Genomic DNA, 11,179 nt, shown 5'->3' with positions numbered 1-11,179 from the left:
TGTCTCTCACTCTCGCTCTGTCGCTCTCTCTCTTTCTCTGTCTCTCTCTGTCTCTCTCTCTCTCTCTCTCTCTCTCTCTGTTTCTCTCTCTCTCTGTCTCTCTCTCTGTCTCTCTCTCTGTCTCTCTCTCTCTCTCTCTCTCGTCCAAAATGTGTAAGTAGTTGCCCAAACCTGTCCTGGTCTTGGTCTGTAGAAGTGGTCTCCCTGACATTCTCAGCCAGCGTCAACAACCACTTGCAGATATTTTTAGCCAGATACATGATAGTAGTATGGAACCAATGATTCTCTCTCAGCCTAACCTACATGATGGAGTAGCAGTGAGGATAACAATAAAAAGGAGGAGGAGGAGGAGGAGGAAGAGGAGGAAGAGGAGGAGGAGAGACTGGATTTATACCCTGCCCTTTACTAGGAGTCTCAGAGCAGTTTACAATCTCCTTTCCCTTCCTCTCTCCACAACAGACACCTTGTGAGGTAGGTGGGGCTGAGAGAGCTCTGAGAGAACTACTCTTGAGAGAACAGCTCTGAGAGAACCATGACTGACCCAAGGTCACTCCAGCAGCTGCATGTGGAGGAGTGGGGAATCAAAGCTGGTTCTCCCAGATTAGAGAACAAGAAGAGATTGGATTTATACCCCATCCTTCACTCAGAGTCTCAGAGCATCTTACAAACTCCTTTCCCTTCCCCTCCCCACAACAGGCTGAGACAGCTCTGAGAGAACAGCTCTGAAAGAACTTGTAACTGACCCAAGGTCACTCCAGCAGCTGCATGTGGAGGAGTGAGGAATCAAACCCGGTTCTTCCAGATTAGAGTCCCCGTTCTTAACCACTATACCAAACTGGCTCTCTGGGGAACTATGTATGCTGTCTTGAGATCGTTGGACAAAAGCAGGATAAAAAAAATGCAATAGCTACTTCTGGTAAATTCAATCAGAGCTGTTCAGCATCGCTCTGTATGAGAGAGCTTGTGACTTAATTTTTTTTCCATATAGAAAACCCACTGCTGCAAACAGAAAATTACTTCGGGTGGAGGCTAGGCTAGAAGTCTTCTCTTTGATGTGAAGCTATTTATGTAGGGTAAGGGTCCCCAACCTTTTTGAGTCTGTAGGCACCTTTGGAATTCTGACACAGGTAGGGTTCCCAAGTACCTACCTATGATCCGGTGGGGGATACATGCTTCCCTGCTGGAAGGTTCTTGCTTGGAACACAGGCACTGCACTATTCCTTTGCCCAGACGTGACGTAGGCACGTAGCTGGGTGACGCTCTGGTAATGGGACTGGAAACTCGATGGTACCATCGAGTTTCCAGCCCCAGTGCTAGAGTGTTGCCCGGCTACATGCCTACGTCACGTCTGGACGATGGAAAGTGCAGCGCCTGTGTTTTCCCCGAACTATACATCCTCGCCGAGTTAAGGTAAGTACTTGGGAGCCCTGGACACAGTATGGTGGGCACAGACAGACACAAAACGGCTGCCACAGGAGGTAGAGCGAGCCACAAAATGGCCGCCATAGCTTACCTTCAGCCACACAGTGAAGATTGTTGTGCTGTGGTGGAGGCTGCCGCCAAAGCAACGTTTTCAAAAATCTGCACAGCCAATCAAATCTCTGATGGCCAATCAGAAGCCTTGCTGTGCAAAATCCCCATCTGGTCTCACCCACTTTCGATAAACACTGGGCGGAGAGCCAGGAAAGGTGTTTGAGGGCCCATTGAAACCCACAGGCACCACATTGGGAACCTCAGTTGTAGAGGAAAAATTTTGTATGGAAGAATATTGATTCCAGAGCGGCTCCTGACAGTCTTAAGTGGTAGAGCCCAGAAATGGGTCTATTGCCTCAGCAAGAACTAGCCCCTTGAAGCAATCAGAGCCCGAATAAGGTACACTGTAATCTCTCTCTTGCATGGATGCCTTCTAAATGTGCACTGTGTTTCCGAACCAATCTGGCAGATATTAATGAGCACCCTTTTCCCGTGTGTCTTACTTGGGCTGAACTTTTCATCACCTTTGCTGCTCGTAGAGAGACTCTGCATTCGTTTGAGTTAAAGTCCTCACTGTAGAACCTGTTTAATTTCTTTTACATGATCGACCTTTCTCACACATCACTGGCTCGTATGAGGCGAGTGGAACAGTAGGTTCCGATTTTCCCGTCTGATGCCATTTTAATTGCAGAGAAGGGCATTTTGCTGGTATACGGGAAAGAAGGCCCAATTACTCAACTCATTAAGCATTTGTATATGATCCTGGTGGGTTATGCACAGTGAATGAATAGATTTTCTTTTTTCCCCCTTCATTTTCCTTTTATCAGAATGAATGGATGCTTGAATGCTCAATATAACCACAAGTTGTAATTATGTTTCTTTAAATATATATATATATATATATAAATCAAATCTCTGATGGCCAATCAGAAGCCTTGCTGTGCAAAATCCCCATCTGGTCTCACCCACTTTCGATAAACACTGGGCGGAGAGCCAGGAAAGGTGTTTGAGGGCCCATTGAAACCCGCAGGCACCACATTGGGAACCTCAGTTGTAGAGGAAATATTTTGTAGGGAAGAATATCGATTCCAGAGCGGCTCCTGACAATCTTAAGTGGTAGAGCCCAGAAATGGGTCTATTGCCTCAGCAAGAACTAGCCCCTTGAAGCAATCAGAGTCCGGGTAAGGTACACTGTAATCTCTCTCTTGCATGGATGCCTTCTAAATGTGCACTGTGTTTCCGAACCAATCTGGCAGATATTAATGAGCACCCTTTTCCCGTGTGTCTTACTTGGGCTGAACTTTTCATCACCTTTGCTGCTCGTAGAGAGACTCTGCATTCGTTTGAGTTAAGTCCTCACTGTAGAACCTGTTTAATTTCTTTTACATGATCGACCTTTCTCACACATCACTGGCTCGTATGAGGCGACTGGAACAGTAGGTTCCGATTTTCCCGTCTGATGCCATTTTAATTGCAGAGAAGGGCATTTTGCTGGTATACGGGAAAGAAGGCCCAATTACTCAACTCATTAAGCATTTGTATATGATCCTGGTGGGTTATGCACAGTGAATGAATAGATTTTCTTTTTTCCCCCTTCATTTTCCTTTTATCAGAATGAATGGATGCTTGAATGCTCAATATAACCACAAGTTGTAATTATGTTGCTTTAAATATATATATATATATATATATATATATATATTCTTTTTAAATTTTATTTTATGGCCAAAACCTCAGCTGGAAATAGAGCCCTTTGTGGTATGCAGTGGGCTGAGTACTCCAAAGACTTGTACCAGATCGATTACTTGGTAGACCCCTTCAAGAGGGGATCGGATAAACGTATGGAACAGAGGTCCATCATTGGCTATTAGCCACAAGATACTGATGGGACACTAGGGCAGTGATGCTCTGTATTTTTGGTGCTTGGGGGGCAACAGTGGGTTTCTGAAGTTTTGGCCCCACTGCTGGACTTCCTGGTGGCCCCTGGTATTTTTGGCCACTGTGTGACAGAGTGTTGGACTGGATGGGCCATTGGCCTGATCCAACATGGCTTCTCTTGTGTTCTTATGTCTCCAGGAGAACTGATCTCTGTAGTTTGGAGAGGAACTGTAATTCAGGGGGATTCCCAGGTCCCACCTGGAGGTTGATCTCCCTAGGTATAAATCCTAGGTACAAATGGAGCAGAGGTTCATCAGTGGCTATTAGCCACAAGGTATAGAGGGAACACTATGTCTGGGGCAGTGATGATCTGTATTCTTGGTGCTTGGGGGGCAATACTGGGAGGCCTTCTGGAGGTCTAGCTCCACCGGTGGACCTCCTGATGACATCTGGGTTTTGGCCACTGTGTGACCCAGAGTGTTGGACTGGATGTTCCATTTGTCTGATCCAACATGTCTTCTCTTATGTTCTTACATTGTATTATGACTATCAGTTTCCAGTGGACATGAATGAGAAGATTTCTGGAAGATGGACTGGCGATTTGCTATTTGGGCTACTATAATCTCTGCCTGTGTGGGTTCTAGGAGAACTTGTGAGTCAAATTAATATAGACTGGTGGGGGGGTGGAACTCAACCATTCTACCATGCAGAAAAATGCAGCAAAGCTGAGCAACAGTGGGAGGGCTTCTAGTGTCCTGGACCCACTGATGGACCTCCTGATGGCACCTAGTACTTTTGGCCACTGTGTGACAGAGTGCTGGACCGAATCATAGAATCATAGAGTTGGATGGGGCCATACAGACCATCTAGTCCAACCCCCTGCTCAATGAAGGACCAGCCTAAAGCATCCCTGACAAATATCCATCCAGCCTCTTCTTGAAAGCTGCCACTGAAGGGGAGCTCACCACTTCTCTAGGCAGCTAATTCCACCTTTGAACCACTCGACGGTGAAAAAGTGTTTCCTAATATCTAGCCGATACCTTTCTGCATGTAATTTACACCCACTGCTTTGGGTCATTTCCTCTGCTGCCAACTGGAACAGCTCCTTGCCCTCCTCCAAAGAACATACTTTCTAATATTTAAAGAGAGCAATCATGCCCCCCCTCAATCTCCTCTTCTCAAAATTAAGCATTCTCAAGGCTCTCAGCCTTTTCTCGTAGGGCTCAGGGTCCAGACCCCTGATCATCCTCGTCGCTCTCTTCTGCACAGGCTCCATTCTGTCCACATCCTTTTTGAAGTGAGGCCTCCAGAACTGCACACAATACTCCAGGTGCGGGCTGACCAATGCAGTATACAGAGGGACTATGACCTCCTGTGATTTTGATGCTATGGCCCTTTTAATACAACCCAAGACTGAATTTGCCTTTTTACCACTGCATCACACTGACTGCTCATATTTAGTTTACAGTCCACTCTTACCCCAAGGTCTCTTTTGCATACACTACTCCCCAGAAACGTATTCCCCCATCCAGTATTTGTGCTTGATATTTTTATTATTTATTATTTATATATTACATTCCATTTGTATACCGCTCACCCCCTGAGGGCTCTGAGTGGTTCACATTACATACAACACAAGCCAATCCTAACCTAGGACCACATACATACAAGGGGGAGATTGACTAGCCTACCAAGCACCCTTGTAGCGAGTCGTTGTTGTCTGTGGGAGCTCGTCCGATGACGTCCTCCTGGCGCTGGTCTTTGATTGTTGTTGTGACTTCCTGGCTGTTGCGACTCCTTCAGGTTTGGACCGAGCACACGTCCGCGCATGGTCATTTTTGTGTCCCAGATGTAATACTGTGCATTTATCTTTGTTGAATTGCATCCTGTTCGCGACTGCCCACTTCTCCAGAGTATTCAGTTCTTGTTGAATTTTAACTCTATCTTCTTGGGTGTTTGCTACTCCTCCCAATGTGGTATCATCAGCAAATTTAATTAGCCATTGGCCTGATCCTACATTGGCTTCTCTAATGTTCTAACACATAAAACATAGCAGTATACAGAAAACTGCAACCTCGGTCACTCCCAGTTCAATTTTTAAAAAAGGCTCTTGCTTGAAAGTCTTTGTGGTGAGTTCATGCCCACTTCTCAAGGCCACCAAGGTGCTGGAGTCTTCTCATCCCTTGGATTCAGTCCCAACAAATTGGACAACACAGCCGCCAGACTGCAGTCTGCAGTTTGAAAGACTTAGCCGTTACGTTTGGGATTGGGTTCGCAGGGTGTCTGTTGTGGGGAGGGGAAAGGAAAGGAGTTTGTAAGCCACTCTGAGACTCCTTTGGGTAGTGAAGAGCGGGGTATAAATCCATCCTCCTTCTCTTCTTCTTTCTTCTTTCTTCTTTCTTCTTCCTTCTTCTTTCTTCTTCTTCTTCTTCTTCTTCTTCTTCTTCTTCTTCTTCTTCTTCTTCTTCTTTCTTCTTCTTTCTTCTTCTTTCTTCTTCTTTCTTCTTCTTTCTTCTTCTTTCTTCTTCTTTCTTCTTCTTCTTCTTCTTTTTGTATAAAGTGCCATCAGATCACAGCCGACTTATGGAGACCCCATAGGGTTTTCAAGGCAAGAGACTTGAACTACCCATTGGCACTTCCTGTTTCCCCCTGGAAGTGACATCATCATGGCCATGATGATGCCCCCCACTATATCCCCACCCCCAAACCCTCCTGCCAGTTGCCAGACTTGGCACGGCAACCCTACAGGGCCTACAGGCGAGTAGCTCTTAAAATACGGATTAGGAGCCCAGTGGTGAGGCAGCTAATGACAAGCCATAAGAGTAAATATTTAAGAGAAAGAAATGTTGTTTACCGAGAGTGGCAGTAATTATTTTCCTGGAGGAATGAGCCACCGAGAAATGCCAGTGCTTTCAAGAGTTTGTTTTCTTTGTTGGTATTAAAGATAATAGGAAGGAAAAGCAACTGACAGAGTCCATAACATGACATTTCTGCTGTGACACCTCACGGTGATGCGATAGATAATAATTCACTTCTTTTTTTCCACAGCTAAGTGACAAGGCAGAAGGCATTTAAAAGTCTGAGATTCAGCTGGATGACTTGAGTCAACTAATTATCAGAGAGAGAGAGAGAGAGAGAGAGAGAGAGAGAGAGAGAGAGAGAGGACATCTCAACCAGAAGAATATCACTTGGACAATAGCCAAGGAAGCTAATGCCGTTATTTTCTCAGCAGCAATCTAAATGAACACATGTAGTGCATTAAGGAGATCAAACACATTTGAACATTAGGTTTGATTCATCTCCCGGCTAATGGTTCTTCTGCCACTTCTCTTTGCTGTGCCAAAATGAAACCTTCCACTTTTCCTTGGGGTTCGACACTGGAGGCAATATTGCAGAACATTTATAGCACAGTAGAGGGGGTGTCTTGGAGGAACCTGGGTTGAAATCCCCTCCATGCTTTGACTAATCATTTTTGTTCAATGGGACTTGCTCCATGTGGTTGCTATTGGAATAATATCTATCTATCTATCTATCTATCTATCTATCTATCTATCTATCTATCTATCTATCTATCTATCTATCTATCTATCTATCTATCTATCTATCTATCTATCTATCTATCTATCTATCTATCATCTATCTATCATCTATCTATCACCAGCTATCATCTATCATCATTATTATCCATCTATATATATATCATCTACCAGGTTTATTAGCTGTCTTGGTTCCATGGGGAGCTCAAGGCAGTTTACAATCTAGAGTCAGTCTAGTGTACAGGTTAGGAGTGCGGACACTAATCTGGGAGAACCAGGTTTGATTCCCCACTCCTCCACATGCAGCTGCTGGTGCAACCTTGGGTCAGTGGCAAGAGCAGAGCTGTTCTTGAAAGAGCAGTTCTCTCAGGGCTCTCTCAGCCCCACCTACCTCACAGGGTGTCTGTTGTGGGGAGGGGAAGGGATTGTAAGCCTCTCTGAGACTCTTTCGGGTAGTGAAGGGCGGGGTATAAAGCCAATCTCTTCTCTTCTAAAATGCCTAAAATCCATTAAAATCAAACAGAAGTTAAAATCACAGTTAAGGACTGCTAGTAAATCAACCAAATGGAGTCCTAAATGAAACCATCTTCCACTGCCTCTTAAGGTTGAAAGTGAGGAGGCTGAGCATGCCTCCCTGCAGAGGTTGTTTCTAATTGTGGGGCTGACACAGAGAAGGCCCTGTCTGGTGTACTGGCCAAATGTGTTTCTTTGACTGATATGCCTCCCTGCAGAGGTTGTTTCTAATTGTGGGGCTGACACAGAGAAGGCCCTGTCTGGTGTACTGGCCAAATGTGTTTCTTTGACTGATGGGACAGTCAAGAGGGTCTCTGCCTGTGACCTTAATTCCAGGGCAGGAGCTTATAGGAGAAGACAGTCCTTCAGATACCCCGGTCCAATTTGAATTGGATTCTGGAACAGATCGGTATCCAGGGTAATTGCTGTATTTTGGGGGTCACATTATCAATTTAGCTGGCCCCGACCAGAAGTCCAGCCACATTGCTCTGCCGTAGCTGCAGCTTCAGAAGACTCTTCAAGAGTACGTTATCCTGATGTATTGCCTACAGCCGCCCTTTCAAGACAACCTCACTACTATTTCCCCCGTGTTGCAGACTGGGGCTGAGTCAATGCAACTTGCTTAAGACCCCCTAATGAATTCGTAGCGAAGGCAAGGTTTGAGCTGAGGACATCCTGGATCACAGATCATGCTCTTAGCCATTACATAGCACAAAGTTCATGGGCTAACATTTTGCTCTTTATTAGAATCATAGAGTTGGATGGGGCCGTACAGACCATCAACCCCCTGCCCAATGCAGGACCAGCCTAAAGCATCTCTGACAAATATTTGTCCAGCGTCGTTCGAGCTGTACCGGGACGCCATCTTCCAGCCGCTTACTCGCCGCCTCGCCGCTCCACCAGTCTTTGACACTCCAACAACCCCCCTCGACGGGGGAGGGTGCCCCCTACCCTCTAAGGTAGGTACCCATTTATCTACTTGCGCATAGGTGTTAATCGGCGCTTTCGAACCGCTGGGTTGACGGTTTCTAATTGTTTCTAATTGTGGGGCTGACACTGAGAAGGCCCTCTCTGTTATACTGGCCAAATGTGTTTCTTTGACTGATGGGACAGTCAAGAGGGTCTCTGCCTGTGACCTTAATTCCAGGGCAGGAGCTTATGGGAGAAGACAGTCCTTCAGATACCCCGGTCCAATTTGAATTGGATTCTGGAACAGATCGGTATCCAGGGTAATTTCTGTATTTTTGGGGTCACATTATCAATTTAGCTGGCCCCGACCAGAAGTCCAGCCACATTGCTCTGCCGTAGCTGCAGCTTCAGAAGACTCTTCAAGAGTATGTTATCCTGATGTATTGCCTACAGCCGCCCTTTCAAGACAACCTCACTACTATTTCCCCCGTGTTGCAGACTGGGGCTGAGTCAATGCAACTTGCTTAAGACCCCCTAATGAATTCGTAGCGAAGGCAAGGTTTGAGCTGAGGACATCCTGGATCACAGATCATGCTCTTAGCCATTACATAGCACAAAGTTCATGGGCTAACATTTTGCTCTTTATTAGAATCATAGAGTTGGAAGGGGGCGTACATCAACCCCCTGCCCAATGCAGGACCAGCCTAAAGCATCTCTGACAAATATTTGTCCAGCCTCTTCTTGAAAGCTGCCACTGAAGGGGGGCTCACCACCTCCCCAGTCGGCTGATTCCGCCTTTGAACCACTCTGACCACGAAAAAGTGTTTCCTAACATCCAGCCAATACCTTCCTGCATGTAATTTAAACCCATTGCTTCGGGTCCTACCCTCTGCTGCCAACTGGAACAGCTCCTTGCCCTCCTCCAAATGACAGCTGTTCAGATATTTAAAGAGAACAATCATGTCCCCCCTCAATCTCCTCTTCTCCAAACTAGACATTCCCAGGGCCCTCAGCCTTTCCTCGTAGGGCTCAGGGTCCAGACCCCTGATCATCCTTGTCTCTCTCTTCTGCACCAGCTCCATTCTGTCCACATCCTTTTATTCCCAGTAAAGACCTACTACTGAATTTGGGGAGGGGTTGAGGTAGAGCACCTGTTTGGCATGCAGAATGTCCCAGAGTCAGTCTCCAGAATCTCCAGTTAAAAGGATCAGGTAAGTAGGTGATGTGAAAGACCTCCACCTGAGACCCTGGAGAGCCACTCCCAGTAGGGGTATGCAGGGCTCTTTTTGTAGCAGGAACTCCTTTGTATATTAGGTGACACACCCCGAATTTAGCCAATCCACCAAGAGCTTACAGTGGCCCCTGTAAGAAGAGCTCTGTAAGCTCTTGGAGGATTGGCTACATTAGGGGTGTGTCACCTAATATGCAAAGGAGTTCCTACTACAAAAAGAGCCCTGAAAAATCCCTAAAAATACCTTACCAGTATTTTCTAGATATATATTTTTTTCAGCCAGATATAGAGCCCAGTTTATCCCCACTCCCCCCCCCCCCAAAAAAAAACCCATTTTTTTGCACACCCCTAACTGCCAGTCTGAGTAGACAATACTGACTTTGGAGCAATGGCCTGACTCAGTATAAGGCAGCTCCATGTGTGTTCAATGTGTGTGTGTGTGTAGATTCTGAAGTTTGCATTCGATCTCTATCATAACTTAAGAACATAAGAGAAGCCAATGTTGGATCAGGCCAATGGCCCATCCAGTCCAACACTCTGTGTCACACAGTGGCCAAAAATACCAGGTGCCATCAGGAGTTCCACCAGTGGAGCCAGGATACTAGAAGCCCTCCCACTGTTGCCCCCCCCCCAAGCAACTTGGTACCTGAAGAAGTGAGCAGTGACTCACGGAAGCTCCTACCCTGTCACAAATTTTGTTAGTCTTTAAGGTGCTACTGGACTCTTCCTCTTTTCTACTGCTACAGACAGACTAACACGGCAACCCAACTTCAATACTTGAATCATCTGCCTCGGGAGGTGATGCACTCCCCCTCACTGGCAGTCTTTAAGCAGCAGCTGGCCAAACCCTTGTCAGGGATGCTCTAGGCTGATCCTGCATTGAGCAGGGAGGTGGACTAGATGGCCTGTGTGGCCCCTTCCAGCTCTGTGATTCTAGGATTCAATGATTCTGTGCTCTCATGGTTGGTGGATTATTTATTTTGTTCATATGAGAAATACCCAAAATTGCTGCCAGTTCTTCATCCCTTCAGGACATGACCCAGCCTTTCAACACCCTTTGAATCTGAACCCTTATCACAGGGGTCGTTTCATAGAAAAAGAGCTAGGGGAACTCATTAGCATAACTCATTAGCATATGCCACACCCCCTGACATCACCAGAAGTGTGTCATAAGGCCACACCCCCTGACATCACAGGAACCTCTTGAGTAGCCAAATCACTCGCTCACAGCTTTAATGCCAGTGGCTCACAAAGTAGAAATTTTGCTCACAAGACTCCACAGCTTAGAGGGAACATTGGTAGGCAATTCCAGGGAGAAAAAACAGCTATAAACCAAGACCAGCTATAAACCAAAACAGCTATAAACCAAGCATGGGGGCAGATGACCACATTGCTACGGAAAATACACAGAAAATCCAGGCATTTATACTTTGTTTTCACTCCCTCCCCCCAACAATTCTGGCGGCCACCCTGGTTTCAGCTCTCGCCGAGCCCCCGTCGAGCTTGGCGGTGGAGCTGCGAGGCTAGCGGGAGCACGGAGAAGCCCTGCCAAGCCCCATGAGGGGCCCGGCGGTGGACCTGCAAGGCCAGCGGGAGTGCGAGGAAGCCCCGCGAAGGCCCCCCACCCCCAACGGTCCCG

The sequence above is a fragment of the Gekko japonicus genome, unplaced genomic scaffold (genome assembly GCF_001447785.1).
Source record: "Gekko japonicus isolate JY-2015 unplaced genomic scaffold, Gekko_japonicus_V1.1 scaffold4111, whole genome shotgun sequence".
NCBI lineage: Eukaryota > Metazoa > Chordata > Lepidosauria > Squamata > Gekkonidae > Gekko > Gekko japonicus.
Note: the sequence above shows the minus strand (reverse complement) of the source record.